General features: G+C 37.2%; 1 protein-coding gene across 12 annotated transcripts in view; it reads left to right on the top strand.

Moving 5' to 3' along the window:
* MYT1L (myelin transcription factor 1 like) overlaps positions 1-19,264 on the top strand; it is a 303,729-nt gene that overhangs the window by 73,222 nt on the left and 211,243 nt on the right. For all 12 annotated transcript variants that reach the window (XM_066179860.1, XM_066179851.1, XM_066179856.1 and 9 more), the window contains exon 2: positions 5,362-5,476. The gene's annotated coding sequence lies outside the window, so the exon portion shown is untranslated. The remainder of the gene's footprint in view (positions 1-5,361; positions 5,477-19,264) is intronic.

Below are 19,264 nucleotides of genomic sequence, written 5' to 3'. Positions count from 1 at the left end.
ACATTTTTGCTAGTTAGGCTTAAAAGATGTGTCAGATTTTTTTTAAACATGGCTCAGGTACAACATAGGACTTTTTAGATCACCATCAAACTGAGACACTGGAAATGGGTCCAATGTACAAATGCAGTTTTCTGGACCAGGCTCTGTCTCTTTCATTTTGGCTTCTTTATGTTACAGTATTGCACTTTTACTTTATTGTTCAAAAGATAATCTTGCTGCTAAGTGATTTCAGTTAAGGATTAAAGGAGAGAGAATAAAAATTTAATTTGTGGCAAGAGATGGCATAAATAGGCCTTTTCCCACAGAAGAGTCAGTAGATGCTTGGCGCTTTCACTTGTATTCATTAGGTAGATCTGACATTGGTGCACAATAGACTATGGAAACAGCCCTGCCCAAAATCTGCCGCACAATACTTTGCTGCCTTTGCTGGTAATAGAACTCTTCTCCAATAGTTGTTGGTGAAGGAGGATAAAACCCAATCTGCTAATAACTCTTGCTGTATATAGTTCGCAGTCTGTCGTGTGTAGGTCTACAATCTGTAGGATAATACTTGTTATACAATTCCATTTTTTTTTTTTTTTCTCCTTAAGATGCCATTACTGCCTCCAGCTGGCTTCAGAAAACAGCAGGAAAAATCTGGAAAGGCAAATCAGTTCTCTACCCTACACTTAATTTATTCATTGGAAGTTGTTTTGATTACTTGCCCCCTGATTTTATTCTGCTCTGGCTCTCTGGGTAACTTTGTTTTGAGAAGGTGAATCTGCACACCCAGAGGTTGACCTTGGAAATGCCTCCAAATCAAGAGCTCTTAATGTAATTGCCTTTTGCCTAAAATTATTTGCTTTGTAGTAGGATTTTAAAGTGCAGCCCTGTGTGCCATCCTCCTACTTAAAGGCAATTTTCAAATTCCATATTGTCCTGGAAGTGAACACGCTGTTCACTGCAAGAGCCAGTAACACTTTGTGTTTTCACCATCCTCATTACCTTCTGCAGTCAGGAGAGCCTCCTGTTTTTTCACCCAGGTATTAGTGCACTGTTTTGCACTTTCTCCAGTGGGCTTCAGACAGGAGATAACTGTTTATCTACCATGTGAGGGATGCACACAGCCTTTCCAAAAAGGTCCCCTCAGTGTCAGTTGTGTATTTTCCTCATTGGTTTTAAATCCTTGTTTGGCAGCAACTGATCCTTTGAAACATAAATCCTAACCAAGCTACACTTCACCTAAGAAACATGGCATTCAGTATTAACAGGGATGCTCATCAACTGGCTGCTTTCAATGATAGTATTCATAAATTTTCCAAGACCACCAAATGTCAACTTTGGATATCTTCTTCCTTAAAGAAGAGCATTCACACACCTGTTTTTTTATACTGGAACACTTTTTCTTAATCATGCTTTTTTATTTATAGATGGAGTTTTATAAGTTTAGGAAACATTTACTTCAAAGCAGGGTTGGCACTAAGACTGTCTATTGGTGGATCTACGTGGAAGTTAATGTAAAATCTCACAAGTGCTTTGTAGTTCGAAGTGTGGCGTTGAGTGAAGAAAGTAATACACTAAACATAATGTTAGGGAAAACATTTTTTCACCGTAAGTTCTTTGTTTTCACAGATGATTTAGAACTTTATATTCTGATTGGAAAATACTTTATTTGCTATTCACTTAATTTTTTGATTGAATTTTTTGTAGCTATATTTCTTGGCCTTTGATTTAATGTTTGTTCTAGAGGTTTGGTTGTGGTGTTATTTCCACTGAAAAGTGAGACAGATGTCTGTCTAATGTCAGCAGTAGTGGGACTAGGCCCATGTATTTTTATTTATACATTATTCTGAATAGTCAGAAGCATGACTTCAGTGACTAAATTCATGCAAACTGTTATTTTCCCAAATATGTTGATAATCACAAATAACCTCATAAATCCTAATATGAGAGAAAATATTTAAATAATTTTTAAAACTCTCAAAGCACTTGAAGTAGTTGTAATTATTTCATCTTGCCTGAGAAAAACCCCCAAAAAACTAAAGCAAATTATTGCCAGAAATAACTCAAGTGACCACCAGTGTTGAAATACATGAAAGGAAGTACACAGTCTCTTAAAGGCAGGCAGTATTTGCATGAGAGGTGGATGCTTTCTTGTGATTTTATTTTAGTGGTTCAGGTTGTTTCCCGCACCTTCGGGGATAATAAGAACTGGGGGCTCTTCATGACCTTTCTGGGAATTGCTGGTTCTCAGCATCAGTCAGAATGTAACCTTTTTGTGAGATTTTTCTTGTCTGCTACTAAAATATCCACTGCTTATAGGGATAAAGTATCCATTCCAGGTGTTTTTGCCATTCATTTGCAAAGAGCGTAGCTTAGGGCATCTCAGAGCCCATGACATTTAATCTGTCTTTTAAATGTGCTTTGCTTGGGTGCCAAGCAGTAAGGAGAATCTGTACCTTAGCATCTTACCCTATTTCTACTTCTGCAAGGGTAACTGAATGTTTTTTTGGGTTCCCGAAACAAAGCATTATTATCATCCGTAGAATAGGAATGGATAACTGTGGGGGCTTTATTTTTCAGTATTCTCAGTGGCAAACGAGTTGTCTGTGGCTGTCTGTGCATTTGCCAAGCATTTGGTATTGAGGCAGACTCTGAGTGGGTATTCCCCCTGTGGAGATTTATATATGCAAAACAGTCACCCCCAAAACCACGTGACTGCTTTTGGATATTGGCTCTTTGGCTTTGAAGTGGAGGGTCAAGAGAACATAGTGGAAGCCAGCATTGTCAGAGCCCAAGGTCTGTCTGGACATATTTCAACAACCAGTTTTCAGATCTGTTAGTTCTTTAGTTCTCATTGTTTCCAAGAATTAAAAGTCATTGGTAGACATCAAAATAATGGCATTGGGAGAAGACTGGAAAAAACTTCACCCATATTTTGATCTTTGGACATGCCTTGGACTGAGCAGGGTGTTAGGATGTGGAGAGCACCCAAGGTGAGTGTCGTGGCGGCTGCTGTCCGTGTGCTGCAGCCCGACCCCGCCACGCTGCGCCGTGAAGCCTTCTGCAGTTTTGCCAAGGCCTTTCTTCTGTAGATAATGATGTTTTACACAAAGTTGTGTTTATAATTGATGTTACACAGCATATTGCCGCCGCCTTCTCCTTAACAATAAATCCACCTATCCTTATGTTGGAAAAGCTTTGTTCTAGCATCAAAGACACAAAAAGATCACTATAAAGATGCATGCATAACCATATATAACACACTTCTTTTTAACCAGTACATTTTTGGAAGGAATGGCTTATGCGTATTTCCTAAGATTAATTTATTCCCTCAGAATGCCACCTTAAAATCAAAAAAAAAAATCAAACAAAACCAAAACCCCATGGTGCCTTGGGAAGGCTGACCTGAAACAGAGACTGGACAGAGCTAGAGAATAAAGTAGATATTTATTGAAAGGCCTTTAGGGTACACCTTGGGTAGGACAAGAGCCCAACCAGGGCTACACCCAAGGTGGACTTAAAATGGTCACAAAATGGACGACTGGTCACAAGGTCTTACACTTTTTAAAGTTTTGCTCCATTTGCATATTGGGGTTTAATTGTCCGATTACAGTTCCAGGTTATGAAGTCCCATCCTTTCTTATTTTCCTTCTTCAGTCCACTGTTGTTTATGCTTTTGAGCCTGAAAGTTGTACTCATTGTTCTTGGTCTTCAGCAGGAAAAGGATTTGTTTTGTCCACCTACTCTGTGAAGAGAGCTCACTGGCACTTAATATGAGGCTCAGAACTACCCCCCTAGGCAGCACAGAATCTGAAAAACATGAAAGCTAAAACTTAAGGCATCACTCAAAAACCAACCAAACAAACAAAAACAAACAATCCCTCCAAAACAAAAAACCCCCAAACCCTCAAACCCCCCGACTAAGTAGAAATCAATAATTTTGAACTCTCATGAAAGGTTATTTGATTTATGCATAATTTTATTTTAGCCAGTTAAAAAACGCATTTGAAAAATTAATATTGAAACTCGGTTTTTAACTTATAAAATAATTTTATGAGGTAAATGATGATTGTTTTGTTTAAAGGCTCTGTTCCTGGGTATGATTTCAGAAATTTTCATATAGATTCACACATTATTTTGAAGATTAAAAGACCCTCTCTTTGTTTTTTAGAAAATTGTAAAAAAAAAAAAAGTAATAGTAGTGCATGTAAATATTTAGTGTATTTACATGCAAAGTTTGTTTAAAAGAAAATAGTACCATCTTCTAATCTCATAGAATATTTCCTTGCCTGAAAAGTAGCAAATAAGGAATTGAGTACAGTATCTTTTAGAGGATTTATGGTAATGCTGCTGAATTTAGCTGAGCATAAACAGCATGGTGAGCCCCTCAGGGTCTCTTCATTTTCCTGACACACTCCAGTGCTGCCCCATTAACACTTCGTCTGTTATTGCCATCTACTCTGTTTAATGAGTATCTTTGAATTTGAAGTTCTCTGCAAGAAACAATAGCTAAGATAACTGGTACACGTACTCTAGTCTTCGGCAGTGTATCTTATTCCCTTTGTAATTTTTTAAAAATAAAAAGTACTTGTATATTCTTCAGCAATATAGTTGTATCATGACATTACCTTTAATTACAGTAGGTGCTAATCACAAGCATTAAGTAATGACTACAGATATGATGCTGTATCTGTCTGTAGAAGGTAAACACATGCTGAATAGCTGCTAAAGGAGGTTCTTCGTAACTTCAAAATTCGTCTGGTTAATACTTACTTTTTAATGTAAAGAAGGAATAATTCTGCTGGAGACTTTGTGCTATCAAAGCAAAATATTTCTTCTTCAATCATAAGACAGAATGAGTAGGTGCTGTTATCTGGTATGTGGATTAATCCAGGTAACTGATATAAAAGGCCAGTATGTGTCTTACTAGATTGGATTCCTAAAACTGAGTTTATCACATTCCTCAGTATACATGAATGAACCATCTTAAATTGTTAAACAATAAGCCATATTTTCAGATGAGGACTCAACCTGAATTAAAGCTAGAATAATATTGCACTGGGATGCATCATAAGATTTAGTAACAATTCTGATTTTGCATTGACTATTAACTGATCAGCAAAAGCACTCTAAATCACTTAGATATTCAGTAGGTCTGGGAAGTCTTTGGAGGGCCAAATAAAAAATCTCAATAATCGAATAAATTTCTGTTCTAGAAAATTGAGGGCAATCAGTTGGATATTGAAACATGTTTTTGTATTAAAAGGATTAATTGAAAACATATTTTTAAAATGTAAAATAACGTGAGTGATTTTTTGTGTTCTGGTAAGCTTGCCGACCGTCATTAAAGTTGTTTTGTTTGTTTGTTTTTATTTTCAGAAAATGAGTCTGAAAGAAAATTGGTGAATTCAATCCAGAGGACCTACCAGCACTCTGACAGGCTCAGAGAGCAGAGTCTGTACCAAAGAGCAATTACCCCACCAAACGATTTCAGGTACAATTGACCTAAATATAGCACTCTCTTGAGATTATTGACAAGAGTTCATTTCCTGTAGTGCTTTTCCCATTTGCTACCCCTGGTAACCACTGTGATCTTATCTGCCTGGTGCTGCATGACTTCTGGGATGCAGTTAAGAATTCTGCTGTGCATTATCTTTAAACAGACAATTCATGCTAAAAGAGTCATTTGCAGTTAAATTAGATGATGCATATATTATTCTTGCTGCTGAAGTTACAAAGAATAGGAATGAGTGCCTGAATCCTTTTGGACCTGAGTGCACTGAAACTCTTTCTGCTGTGAAATCAAAAAGGTAGTATTAATTAATTGTAAATAAATAGGAAATTTTATTTTGTTAAACAGTAACAGTAGAGGCAGATGTGCAGGATGGATAGGTTGGAAAACTTGCTATTTCTTTCACTGTATCTATATTTATTATAAAGTATGACGTCCCCTATTGTCATCCTACTATGTCCAGGCAATCACAGTAGTTCTCTCATGCTGGCATTAAAAACAAATGAGTGTACAAATTGAGTGTGTAAGTGTACAAAATGAGGATTAAGTGAATTCAGAGGCTCGTAATGATGAAATCCATTTTAGTTTTGAGGAATGCATTTTTCTTAAGCATTGCTTGCAAACTTATTAAAAATGCTGGATATATTTGCATTCCATATATGTGGAATACAGAGAAAATAGATGGTATTCTCTTGGTGTTCATCACAGTGATTTTTTCTTGAATCATTTTTCTTCTACTGAATTTTTATTCATAAAATTGATAAATTGTCCAGAAATTCAGAAGGCTGGTATCAGATTCCTTGCTGATTAGCTGTTGGAGGGCCATTTGTCACAGTCCTTTATGAGCTAATATTACAGGACGCAGTTGTGCTGTGATTTTCCTGCATATCCCTTATGTTTTCCCAAAAGAACACCAGAATACTTTTACTTTATTAGTAGAGTATACTCTGCAATATAATTACAGGTCCCACTCTTCAAAGGAAACTCAAGAAGTTCAGTTGAAAACTAATTTATAAGATAGAGACATATGTAAACTATATCGGTCCACTGACTTGGTTCATTTGATGATGATGGACAGCAGTTATAAATGTAAACTCAGAAGTTCTATACTATAATAAGATGAAGCATGAATCAGTTAATTGCATTAGACAGTAATTAATTTATTATAGGGAAAATTTGGGTTAGATATAGAAGAAAAATTATGTGTGATTTATGTTTTGCCAATGTACTGTAAGGAGTTGATGAAACACAGTATGTCACAGTGGAAAGGAGTGGTAATTTGAAATAGAAGTGTAAGAAGAAAGCAGTAAAAGAATATGTAAAGGTGGCATGAGAATATACAAGGCATGATTAAATGGATTCTCAGCTCAGGTTGGTTGAGCTCATGGAACTTCTTGTGCTCCAGTTTGGGATCATGAGGCAGCTGTGTAGTGCTTTCTGTTGGACTGCTAAAGAAAAGAGTGTTGAAGTTTGAGATGAGAGGGAATGTACATGAGGAATTAATATGGATTCATGGAAGGATCTTTCCATTGTAGAGTCTTCTACAGAACCAGACAATTAAGGAACATGGGCTTAGGGGTGAAAAAATAAATCAGTGCTGCGCCAACGCAAAGAAAGAGAGGAAACTCGTAAGTTACCAGCAGCACCAGAGTCTAAACTGAAATGTTTACCTTCTAACATTTGATATTTTGCAAACAGAATTTCTCATATTGACTCTTGCAGTGCTGCAAAGGCTTACCTTAAAACTTGCTGTTGTTATTTTTCCCGTTTTCTTTTTGCCATTTTCTTTTAGATAAAACATATCTAAAGCTCGATACTTTTTTATCTGTAGAGATTTTCAGATGCACTCATTTTGTTAATGATTATCTTGGCATTCCAGAGACCTGACATGGCTGACATACAACAGTTGTACATACTATAGATGATTAAATCAGTTTGAAATTTAGAAACTAACACTAGAAAAGCCCATGTAAACTGACTATTCTGTGTGAATGGTCTTTATGAGGATTGCTCACTTCAGCTGATAACAGACAGAAACATCATTCTGGGCCTTATATTAAGCTTCATTGTGTAATATGGACCCAGTCATGGGTCTCAATGAAATTATGGACCCAATGAAAAGTGCAGCATCTTAAGCATTTTTTAATAGTTATTTTACATGTTGAAGGGATATTCTGGGCTCTTACAGGATGCAGACCCGTAGAGGACAGTATCACAGATTAGGGATTTTATACTTGTTTCTATATTCAGTTTGCTCTGCCATGGTAGTGAAAAAACATAGCAAAGCAACCCTAATTAGGCAATGTAGGAATCTCTGGTATGCAACATTTTTCTTAGCCAGCTTTGTATTATTTCTGCCTGTTCTGTGGTGCCTCAGGGAATGAAAAAAGTCTGGCCCATTAATTAGAGAATTAGTTTAAAGTTGGAAAAGATGAGTTCAGGTTTTGCCTACACCACAAATTTTCTACAAGACACTTAGCTAAGTATTGACCAAAATTCAGCACGACCTGAGGATCAGGGATTGTGACTGTACTTCCTCTGCCTTTGAAGCAGAATCACGTGTTGTTCTTCCTTGTTTGTGGCATCTTAGTTACCCCCTTAACAAGCGAGTAGTCAAAAATCCTCCCTCACCTCATTAGCTGAAGTCAATTTTGCATCCTTCTCTGTTATACTTGTCTTGTGCAAGGATACTGATGGAATGGCAGGGATGCACAAAACCGAGTGACTCCTGATGTTAGTTCGGGTAGAGTATTACAGAGATACTGTCATGGTGACAAGATAACATTGGCTCTTGGCAGTGTAAGTCTTCCTAGTACGACCTTCTGAAAAGGTGAAGTTAACCAATCAAAGTGTCAGATGTTGCTAAATTTGCAGTTTATAAATTGTCACTATAAGTGTAATTAGCAGGAATCATCACATAAAATTGTACTTCTTTTTCTTTGTCTCTTTCCAGACTTAAATGGTTTCAAAAATGAGGCAGTAGGATCTTTAAATTGCAATTTCTAGGCAGCATCTCTGCTCCTGTGAGCAGGCATGGCTGTTCTATTGCATGGCCCACCCAGCCCACTGATTGATCATGGGCTGCTGCTGATGTTAGCATATCAAAGAGAACATAGGACGTTAAAGGTAAAAATGCCAGGGCAGGGGCATATCACCACTAAGAATTAGAAAAAAAATTCTTGTGCTTTATTGGACGCATAGCTCAGTCTGACAGAACATCTAATCCCTAAATCATCTTGAAAATGGGTTGGGTTATAAAATCAAATTAAACCAGCTATGAAAGATCATGGTCTCTCTTCACTGCACTGGCAGCTATGTGTATAAATATCAATCCCAGGTCAAGAGGAATACACCACATAAGTACAAATGTTTTTAAGAGAAATCTGATGATGATAGAGCTGATTGTTTTTGTAGAAAACATTTAGAAAGTATTGGAGTAATTTGATTAGAAGAGGTAAAAAATTTTTGCTAAATCACTACATTTTCTTAATGTTGAATTCCTTCTTTGCTCCTACTTTAACATTTTCTGAAGAAGGGTTACCATGTAGCTTTATTTTTATTAGCTTCTAGTTACTGGTTTTTATCTTTATTATGTGATCTTAAATGATTCTTTTGTCCTTATCAATACTGGGTACTAACTTCTGGTGGGCAGAAGAAATCTTAGCACCCTTAGGCAGATTTTGCCTTCTTCCACTGGAGTTGGATTACTGTGCATTGCTCTAACTGAAGTATTCATTCTCAAGCCAAGAAAGACAGAAGACTAATTTGAAAGCCAAGTGAAGTTCAGAAAAAGACTTTATTGATCAAGTAGGGTTTGGGTCACAGTTTAGTTAGGTCAGAACTCTGCTTCTCATACACTAGAAATAAAGCTTTTATTAATGAGTCTACATATCAAAAAGAAAAGACTTTCATATACTGAGACCAAAGAGATGCAGAAGTGCATTTTCACAGCACTTCATTCATCTTCAGTGCACTGAAGAATGTCAAGGAAAGGAATATGATAAAAAAGATAAAAATTCTTATCCAGTCAGTAGCTAAAGCCAAGAGAAGGTACCCATTTCCTAGCTAATCAAAGCTAGAAAGAAACTCTCTTTAAAAAGTCTTTAAAAGTATGGCTGGAGGACAAAGCTATGAGCAGATTCTTATATGTTCAGCAGTCTTCTCTGTGTAGAAACAAAAGTACAGTTTTTGACTCCATATTAATTTTATTGCAAACAACACTTAAAGAAAGCAGTGCACTCTGAAAGTTTCCTCTCTTCTTTCCAATATATTTTTGGGAAGGTGTGGAGGGAGTAGATACTATTATTTCATGTTTACCTTGCACATTTCATGAGGGAGTTTCTTCCCTGTGGTTTGGGAGAGACCAGTCTGTGCTGCTTAGCAGCTCTCCAGTAGTATTGTCCCCACATGACCTTGTGGATGGATTTCTATTTCAAAATCATACAGAAGTTAAATATTGCCGAAAATAATGTTCACCCCTGTTTTGCTTCTTTCATAGCTTCTGGGGTGAAATTTATCTGTCCTAATGTAATGTCTTTTCTATCAAAATTATCTTTGGCTAGGCTGCCTTTATAGTCAATGGAGAGAAATAGACACTTTCAGGGCATGATTCATCTCCTCGGAAGGTAGACATCTAAGTAGGTCAGATGAATCAGACTGTACAATAGCACATTCCTTACTAGAGAGAATAAAGGAAACCTAGGGATCAGCTTAGATGTTGATGCATATATTGCAAATATCTAAAGTTAAGTGAAATTAACTTTATGTCTATAGGAACTAAGAGTTCAGTCAGAGGAAAAAAATCCTACTCTTCAGGAAGCACCCTTTTCTTCTGAGCTTGTGATTTCACTGTGCTGGGGTGCATGTTCATAGTCATAGCCATGAAGTGATAAATTAAAAAAAAAGTATTACACCCCCTCCTTCTCCTAACTTTGTATTTTAAGTATGATTTAATATTTAAGTGATGATTGAGTAGACTGAATTTTGTGAACAGGTAATTTTTATACATTTCTCATCAGTGATTCCACTGGTTCCACAGTGACATAATTTTTTTACCAGTCTCTGCTAATAATCTCTATGTACGTGGTTTCAACATGGTTTTTGGTTTGTTCTTCTGAACCATTTCAACACCAGATACTTTTTTCTCAATCAGAAAACTCTGCAAAGAGAAAGAGAAGATACGCATTTAATTTAGGGTAGTAGACTAATTTAAATTAGTCCTTCATAATAATCATTACTGTTAGTGCCAGAGTTTCACTAAATGCCCCAGTAGATGAGGTGGTTAGTACAAATATACCTGAAAGTCTCAACAATGAATACTTTCAAGGGCTAACAAATGAGTTTTGCAGAAAGGGTCTTCATTTTGGTTTGTGTTTGGTTGTATCAACTATAGTCAATAAAACGGGATATACAAGAATGAACAACATTATTTATTATATATTTAAAATACAAAATCAACAAATAAAGACTCACCTAAACAGCAATGAAGCTTTTTCATACACTGTTCTTCTCCCACTGTTTGCAAAACTCCAGATCCAAGCAAACCTGCAAGACTTTTGTCAGATGCATACCCAGGAGCAGCACAAGGATGACAGCCTGGAGTAAGCAGATTGATAGTGAGGCTAGCAGGTGCCAAAACATGCTGTTTCATGACCCAGTGTAAAGATGCCAAAAATAATCTCAAATGTACTTCAGTAAATAAAAGCAAAAACCCCTCAGGCTTCAGAAATAAAGTGTGTAGAACTGTCTGAGATTAAGCAAGAAACCTGAAGTTAGAAGACCACCATTCTAATTTTTTGCCTTGCAACAGATTAGCTGTGTTAAGGCAGTGAGGCACTTTGGCCAAAATCTGTGTTTTGCTACTTAAATAGATGGCATGGATTTTGAAAGAAAGTGGGAACAGAATTACAAAGTATTCCACAGATAGAAACATAAACTTAAGGTGAATCACATGCAGATGTTGACTAAATATCTACCTCATTTCCCATGTCTTCCAGAGTCATAGTATTTAGCTGTCCTCATTTATGGTAATTCTAAATGTGTAAGCAAAAATAAAAATTGCTTTGTAAGTTCAAATGTTCTAAAACCACTTTATCCTCAAGTGCAAGTGTTGTAAAATTACTTTTTGTAAAATCACTATATCACTGACCAGGTTGCTCAGAGAAGCTGTGGTGGGCCCACCCCTGGAGATGTTCAGGGCCAAGTTGGATGAGGCTCTGATTAACCTGGTTTAGTGGGTGGCAACCCTGCCTATGGGAGGGGTTTTAGAATTAAATGACCTTTAAGATCCCTTCCAAGCCAAGTCTTCTTATGATTCTATGACCTTACTGTTGAAGGTAAAAGTAGACTCATAGCTTTAGAACATGTTTGTTTGATCAACCTGAAAACTATTTGCTATAGATCAATATCCAGATGTCCATGTTAAACATTTGAATTTAACTTCAAAGACAGTGATACCAGAACTGTGCTAAGTGAACTTGTACTTGCAAAATGCACTATAAAGTTGTGAGAAACATTGAAATAGTTGGGACTCTGTGTTTGGTATGTAGTATAAGATCAATGAAATAAAATATATATCTGATATTGATATAGAGTCAGGGTTGAAAATGATCTAAAAAAGCAGCTGAAAAAATTTATTTGCATTTTAAACATTGTATTTAATTTTTAAATCCTTCTAGTATTGTAGAGCTTTCCATATCTGCTGCTGATTGTATATTGTGTAAGATATCTAGAAGTTTCTAAAAGATAAGGGATAGTAATTATCATTGAATCAGAGTATTCTGGTTTGATAGTGACTCACAAGGATCATTGAAGTCCAGTTCCTAGCCCTGCACTGGACCATCCCAAGTGTCACACCATGTTCCTGAGAGTATTGTCCAAATTCTTGAACTCTGTCAGGCTTGGTGCTGTGACCACTTCTCTGGGGAGACTGTTACCATGCCTACTGTTCCAGTGTTCCAGAACCTTTTGCAAATATCCAACCTAAACCTCCCCTGGCACAGCTCCAAACCATTCCCTCAGATCCTGTCACTGGTCACCAGAGAGATGAGATTGGTTCTTGCCCTTCTTCTTCCCCTCTTGGGGGACCAATGAGGTCTACTGCTGAGACAGAGGAATTGTGATTGCTGTAGTTTGACAGTTATGACAGGAATGATGGTTGCTGTAGTTTGTAGACACCCAAAGAAGTGCCCATGTGCTAAAATTTTCAGGGTGAAAAATTATTTTGATGGTAACAAGCAACTTTATCTTAAAATTAATTCATGAATGCAGAGCTAAGGAATCTAAATTTTAAGAGGTAAGGTATATTAAATGATTAATGAACATGTGTGTACAGTGCATGCTCTGAAGTTCTGAATGAGATGGCTCTGTGTTCTGTGAGAGATTAGAGAAACGAAATCTTCTATGTGTTCTGCCTGTCCTTCAGCAGGACACATAACTTAGCCCTGGTAACCCAGGCAGTGCACACAGAAACAAAACCAGAATACATCTTTTAAAACTGAGGTTCTACCTTAAATAAGTAGCCATATATTACAAATGTGATGGATGATATCTTTGAGTGCAAGAGAAAGTAAAGAATGAACTCATACTACAAAATATGATCTCTGATTAAATATGCTGGTGTAAGAGACATGGTCATTCTTAAAAGACAGAATATTTCAAATGAAAGCCACTTAATTGATCAGATAGATACCTATTTATCGACCCATATGTACACAAGGAGCCTGTGATTTTTACAAAGAAAAGGTCACATCCATATGAAAAAATGGTGGCAAAGGTTTGATTTGGCTTACACTTGTATGTGTTTGAGCAGGACTGATAAAAAGAGCCACATGCATTGGCTCTACATCTCTTGAAGTTAATAGAAGTTGAATGTACTCTTGTGAGAATCATTCATAAATTTTGTCTTGAATTCATGTACTTTAATTAATTTAAGGGACAGTGGTTGGCTGCAGGAACTACTGTGCTGTAGCATATTACATAGAAGATGTCTCTAACCTGCTTCTCTTGCCATTTATGATCCTAAAGGAAGTTTTTGGCTAAAATTCAAACTTTCTGTAGAAAATAGGAATAATTGATAATGAAATAGTCATTCCTATATTCCAGTTGTCATAACTCATTCCAGCATTGCATTTCCAATAGTCAGAAGTAAATTCTGAACTGAACGAATAAAATATAGATGGCTAATATATGTCCTTTAATCAGATCTCAGCTGGATGTTCAGTTATTTCATATTGTGTGTGGAAAATCTACATTAAAGAGTCCAAACACTCGAAAGCTAATACGTTTCAGAATTAACTTTGTTAAGGCAAGTTAATTTAATCTCCCACATGCATATGCATTGTGAAGACTTCTTTAATTATATGATCACATATTGTTTTTTCTTACAAAATCTCTTCCTCATTCAGTTCACAGAATATATGATAGTCACTTAATGAGCAGCTGTTCCATATTTTGTTTTCATTACATTGTTTGTGTGTGGCCCCACACCTTGTTTACTATAGAATATTTAAGCCTTGCTCTGGAGACATAGTTATTAATAATTATTAATTTCCTTTTGGGATTTTCCTAGGATCACAGTAGTGCCAAAGTGATGAGCAGACATTAAATTGGCATTACTGCAGGCCTCTGAGATAGGCAGACAGTATGATTTCAATTTATGGCTGGGGAACCATGGCCCAGAATACTGTGTTCAAAAACTGCCACTGTTATGCAGGACCATCCTGTGCTGCTGAGGTCCAAAAGACTTGACTCATTACTGTCACATGAAACTTTTCCAACTCAGGTCTTCCTGTCTCCAGCTATGTATGTCTCTAAACATTCATCTCTTCTGCAAATTCAAATCCCTCATCTCAGTGAACCACATGGAAAATGAAGAATATACTTTAAGTGACCACCTGTGAAAAGCTGGTTTGAATTACTATAATGGAAACTTTATGTCAAGGAAAGACAGAATCCTGCTTTCTAGACTGACATCCAGTAACTCTAACTATTCTTGTTCTTGTTCTTGTTTTAATGCTCTCCCATTTTTAGTGCATGTCTTCAAAATTCTTTCCCAAGTGAACCGTCTACAGTACAGAGTTCTGATTCATCCTTGCAGCAAGGCTGTCTTGTGCACTGTATGAGGAGGGTGTGTTCTGGTGACAATGGATGTGAGTCATGCCATTAAGTCTCCATGCTCATTCACACGATGAGGGGAAATTTGGTTATACAGGCAACCTGGCATTTTTGGCACCTTTGCTCTGGATTTGATCATGTTAAAAAGGTTTTTTGAAAATGTGTCTGTGCGAGAAAGAGAGATGGAAATAAAAACAGAGGGAAAGCACACTTACCGTTTTAAAATAGAAACTTCTGAGAATGTCTCAACCTCTGTCTAAATTGTGAGATGCTTGGAACCTTAAAATCCCCCACATAATGTTGTACCATTCTTCTATTAAACAAGTTGCATGGAATAATATTCTGCAAAACACTACTGCTGAAGGAGTAAGATGCAAGATACTTGTTTTCACTACCATCAGACTGCAGATGTATTTTCTCATGGCAGAGAAATAATGAGAAACTGAAATTTGATTCCCAGAAGACCCAAAAGGGGGTTTAGTTATTATTGATTCTCTGCTCAGTTCTCGGTGACCTTTTCTACCCCTGTTCACTATCTTTTAGAACTCTGAGTATAACCCAGTTCTGTGTCCTAAGGAGGACAGTTCTATTTCTCACCGCCCCGCTGGGTTCTTGTCCCATGTTCTTTTTTTACCATAAGCATAGTCTAGGTACTTGTTCTTTACCTCCTATTTTCAGTACCTTTCTGCAGTCAGTTGTCTGTATGCCTTTATCTGTCATTCCTCCAGGACTGGATCCCCAGGCTTTCTCATTCCCACTGGCTGTCTAGCCAGAACTCCATTGTCAAGGTGTGCTTCCAGTTTCTGTGCCTCCAACCATCTATCATTTGTTTCTTTGCACTCCTGTTCGAAATACTGCTATGCAGTGTTGGTTCTTCCCCTCTTTTCCTGTCTGCTGCTTCATTTTACTTTGGGCAGTAGGGAACTGATAGAACTCTTTGATATTTGTAAACATCATTGTAAATTTGAGAGCAGAGCCTCTGCTCACTTTAGGACAACTTGCATGAGCTTAATTTCTTTGCTGAAAATTTGAACTTAAATCTACTTATAGTCACAGAAGCAATGTACCCACGACTGATATTCAAGACCTGATCCTAGTCCAGGCAAACTTTCCTAGTCTTGCTGGATTCATATCATGTCTGCTTCAACTCAGGCATTTCTGCTTTTTTTTCTCCATTGCTGGTCATACTTTATCTGATCATCAGTCTTGAATCCAGATAGTTTCTGCTAGATGAAGCCACACTTTCGGGATGTTACATGGGTGCAACCCCAGAATTCACCACTGAAATTAAACTAGTTATTTATAATTACCAGTTATTTGAGTTACAGATGTCCCTCTCAACACATCCCAGTAACAACTGGGCAGGATAATCTCTTCTGCAGAATGTTAACGTAATGTAATAACTTGGATGGAGCCTATGCAGAAAAATGCTGCAATTTGAATTTGTGGGAATTGTACAGTGCCAGATACTATTCAGTTTACTTTTTGTACACTCATGTAAGATTTGAATGTAGAAGGGATCACTAGTTTATCTGGTGTCATCTTGCTTAATATAGGTTGCATACTCTTGAATCACTCTATAGCTGAAGAAGGCGTACTCATTATTTGAACTTAAATTTGAAATATCACACAATGGTGCTTTTGTCTCTGTCCTTCATAAGTTGTAAAGCTTTTCATAACTTCTGAAATATCTTTAGAATTTCTGACCAGCTCTGAGAGGGACTGATCTAGTATCTTAATGTGAAAAGTGGTATCTCATATAAAAGGAAAAAGCTCACTTGGCATTGTTTAATTATTGTATTTAATTCCCATGCTTTCAAAGTGCAAAATGTTTTAGAAGCCTCACAAAACTGCCCTCTGCTTCTTCCAGTTTCTGACTCTTTTACTCCATTGCACTTTGCTTTGTCATCTAGATGCCCCATTCTTTTCCTGGCAGGAAACTTGGAAGAGCACATGATCAATAAAAGATTGGGGAAAAATAGATGCCAGAACAGCCTAAACTTCATAACGTAGTCAGTGGGAAGTATTTTAAATCAGGGCAGGGATATTGGATTTGGGGCAAGACAATAATGATGGTTAGATTGATTGGAGTAATTATGGGAGATTTGTTCTCAGTTCCCTGCCTTGCTCACATTGGTCGTCTGCTCTTGTCTCTCTGTGACACAGTTCCTTATCAGTAAAATGGGAATAGTGCTGTCTCACAGATATTAGAATAGTTGCTTCACAGATACCATAGAAAGAAGGAAAAAATAATTACACTAAACCTAGTGTGTATTATGGCTTGTATGAGTACTGTAATACTTCGGAAGTTTTAAACCTGAGACAACTGAATTTTTCCAAACCTTTGTTTGCACAGTACTCCTCATTGTTTTATCTTCCCCTCCCCTTAAGTAATGTTCATGCTTTTGTGTTTTGTATTACCTTCCTCGCAGCACCTCATTACTGCTCATATTTCAGTATTGCTCCTCTTCCTCCAGAATTCCCTTATACTTTAAATTTGTGCATTAGACATGGTAGCTTCTCTCCTTGAGCTGTCTGTCCCAAGTCAGTATTAAAGGGCTTCTGGGCTGCATCAAGGTGGTGAGGCATTGAGCGTGCACGTACCAATGACAAGATGAATGAAGTAACAGTCAAATTTAGTGCAATATATTACTGTCTATGGGGAAGGAAAAATATGCATCTGATTTCACAGCAGGAGTCTCTTAGTTGTGTGAAGTATTTGTTTGATCTGAATGGCATGTTCTTAACTCAAGAGGAATTATTTGTGGAGTTAGGAAGAGCTTAGCTGTAACAGAGAGAAACAGCTTGGCACTGACCATGCCTGGACTCATTATGCTTTACAATGTCCTGTTTGTCTTCATAGCTGGGTTAGCCCAAGCTATGTTGATACTGCTGTGTCCTCCTGGCTTTGTTGCTCAAGGTGTGTATTTAGGGGACATATTCTGTAGCTGTCTGTGCTGAGATGTTTTAAAATTATTGCCAAGTTAATTCTACTACAAGAAGGCCTGTCTGTCTTCTGGGAAGGAATTGTTCAAACAACTGAACTGAACCTGTGTGGAAGTGAGTTGAGTCTCTTTTCTTTCTGCAAGACCTGCATAAAAAAGCAGGGGCAGTTTCCAGCTCACACAAAGGATAACGATGTAGGTTTATGTGCTGTCAAAATTACCTGATTTTCCTGTGAAGGGTTAAAATGAAAAATATGTAAGGCCCAGATCAATTACGGCTTTGACAACCGCCACCACCTCACTCAGCTTTAAGCACCTTGAGCAGTTCCCAATTCACACTGACCTTAAATATTGACTAACAGGGCATGATAAATAGCTCAGCATTTTGTAGAGGTAACTCAGAACAGTTTTGTAGAGCTAAGGGTCTATCCATGCTAGGTCACACTGGAGAGCAAGGAAAGGCAGCATTAATCCCTTTTTTTCTCCAGGAAGTTGGAATTTTGTAGATCCCAGCTGCTATGAGCTGGCAGTGAAGAAAATGAGTCCTCAGAAAAATAGCAACCAAGACTAAACTGAACAAAGAACTCTGAACAAAGTAGACTGGAGACAGGCAAAATCAGTCTATTTTGTATACAGTAGAGGAAAATGGGACAAAGTGTCATGCTGGCTGTATTTCTTGCCAAATCATGGCTTAAAATGTAGCTGTGGACCAGGAATATGATCAATGTAGAGAAGTAATGAATTTTCTAGGAGCTAGTAAATGTTATCCTCCCACTAGCTTAGTACAAATCTGTGTGTTAAAGGCATAATGTCACACATGGCACAATATGAAACAGAAATATTCCTTTACAGAATCTTTTTTATCCTGACAAACATGTTTGAGTTCAAACTTCTACATTTTTAATAAAAAACAGGCCAAATTTTCTGCTCATTTGTTCTGAATCTGGGAAATGATTTTTTTAAAATTAAGGATGATGAGCCTGATTCAACAACCTTACTTACGTGAGTAGTCCCTCAGTGACTACTCTTTTTATCAGTGCCAAGGATATCTAAGATCCCAAAGCACTTTCCTTTCATTTCCTGCAAAGTAAGACAGAAATCTTTTCCAGTTCTTAAAGAAGTTTTAGGATGCTTGTGGTCCATCATAACTGAATTTACAATCTGTAATGATGTGCAACATTGTTATCTGTTTTGTTTCTGTGATGCATAGTAAATACTCTAAGCACAAACCAAGCTAAAACTGGGGAGAGTAAAATGAAATACATATTGATACAAATAGAGTATTATCCTCAGTCAGAAGAGTCGTGTTCAACTGAAAGTATTTCTCATGCATTACCTGCCTTTCTCCTTTTCCTTAGCTGGCTGCCAAGGGAAGTGGTTGAGTCACCATCCCTGGAGGTACTTAGAAGATGTGTAGATGAGAGATTTAGGGGCCTGGTTTAGTAGTGGACTTCGCAATGCTCTGCTAATGTTGGACTTGATGATTTTAAATGTCTTTTCTAACCTAAATGATTCCATGTACTTAGATAAACCCTTGAAAACCAAATCTTCTTTATTTAGCATGGTTTGGTGGGAAGTTTGTTGTTCTGCTGGAGTCACATGCCAATTCTTGAGTTGTTAAAGGCAAGAGGTGTTAACATCAGAAAATAAGCCTTTCATTAGCTAAATAAACAGCTTTGATTGTGTTGATACAGAATGTGGAAGATACGGC

Source organism: Chamaea fasciata, unplaced genomic scaffold, assembly GCF_029207755.1.
Source record: "Chamaea fasciata isolate MVZ Bird 193981 ecotype frontalis unplaced genomic scaffold, bChaFas1.0.hap1 SCAF_3, whole genome shotgun sequence".
NCBI lineage: Eukaryota > Metazoa > Chordata > Aves > Passeriformes > Sylviidae > Chamaea > Chamaea fasciata.
The sequence above is the reverse complement of the archived record's forward strand: the minus strand, read 5'-3'. Positions and strand labels throughout refer to the sequence as shown.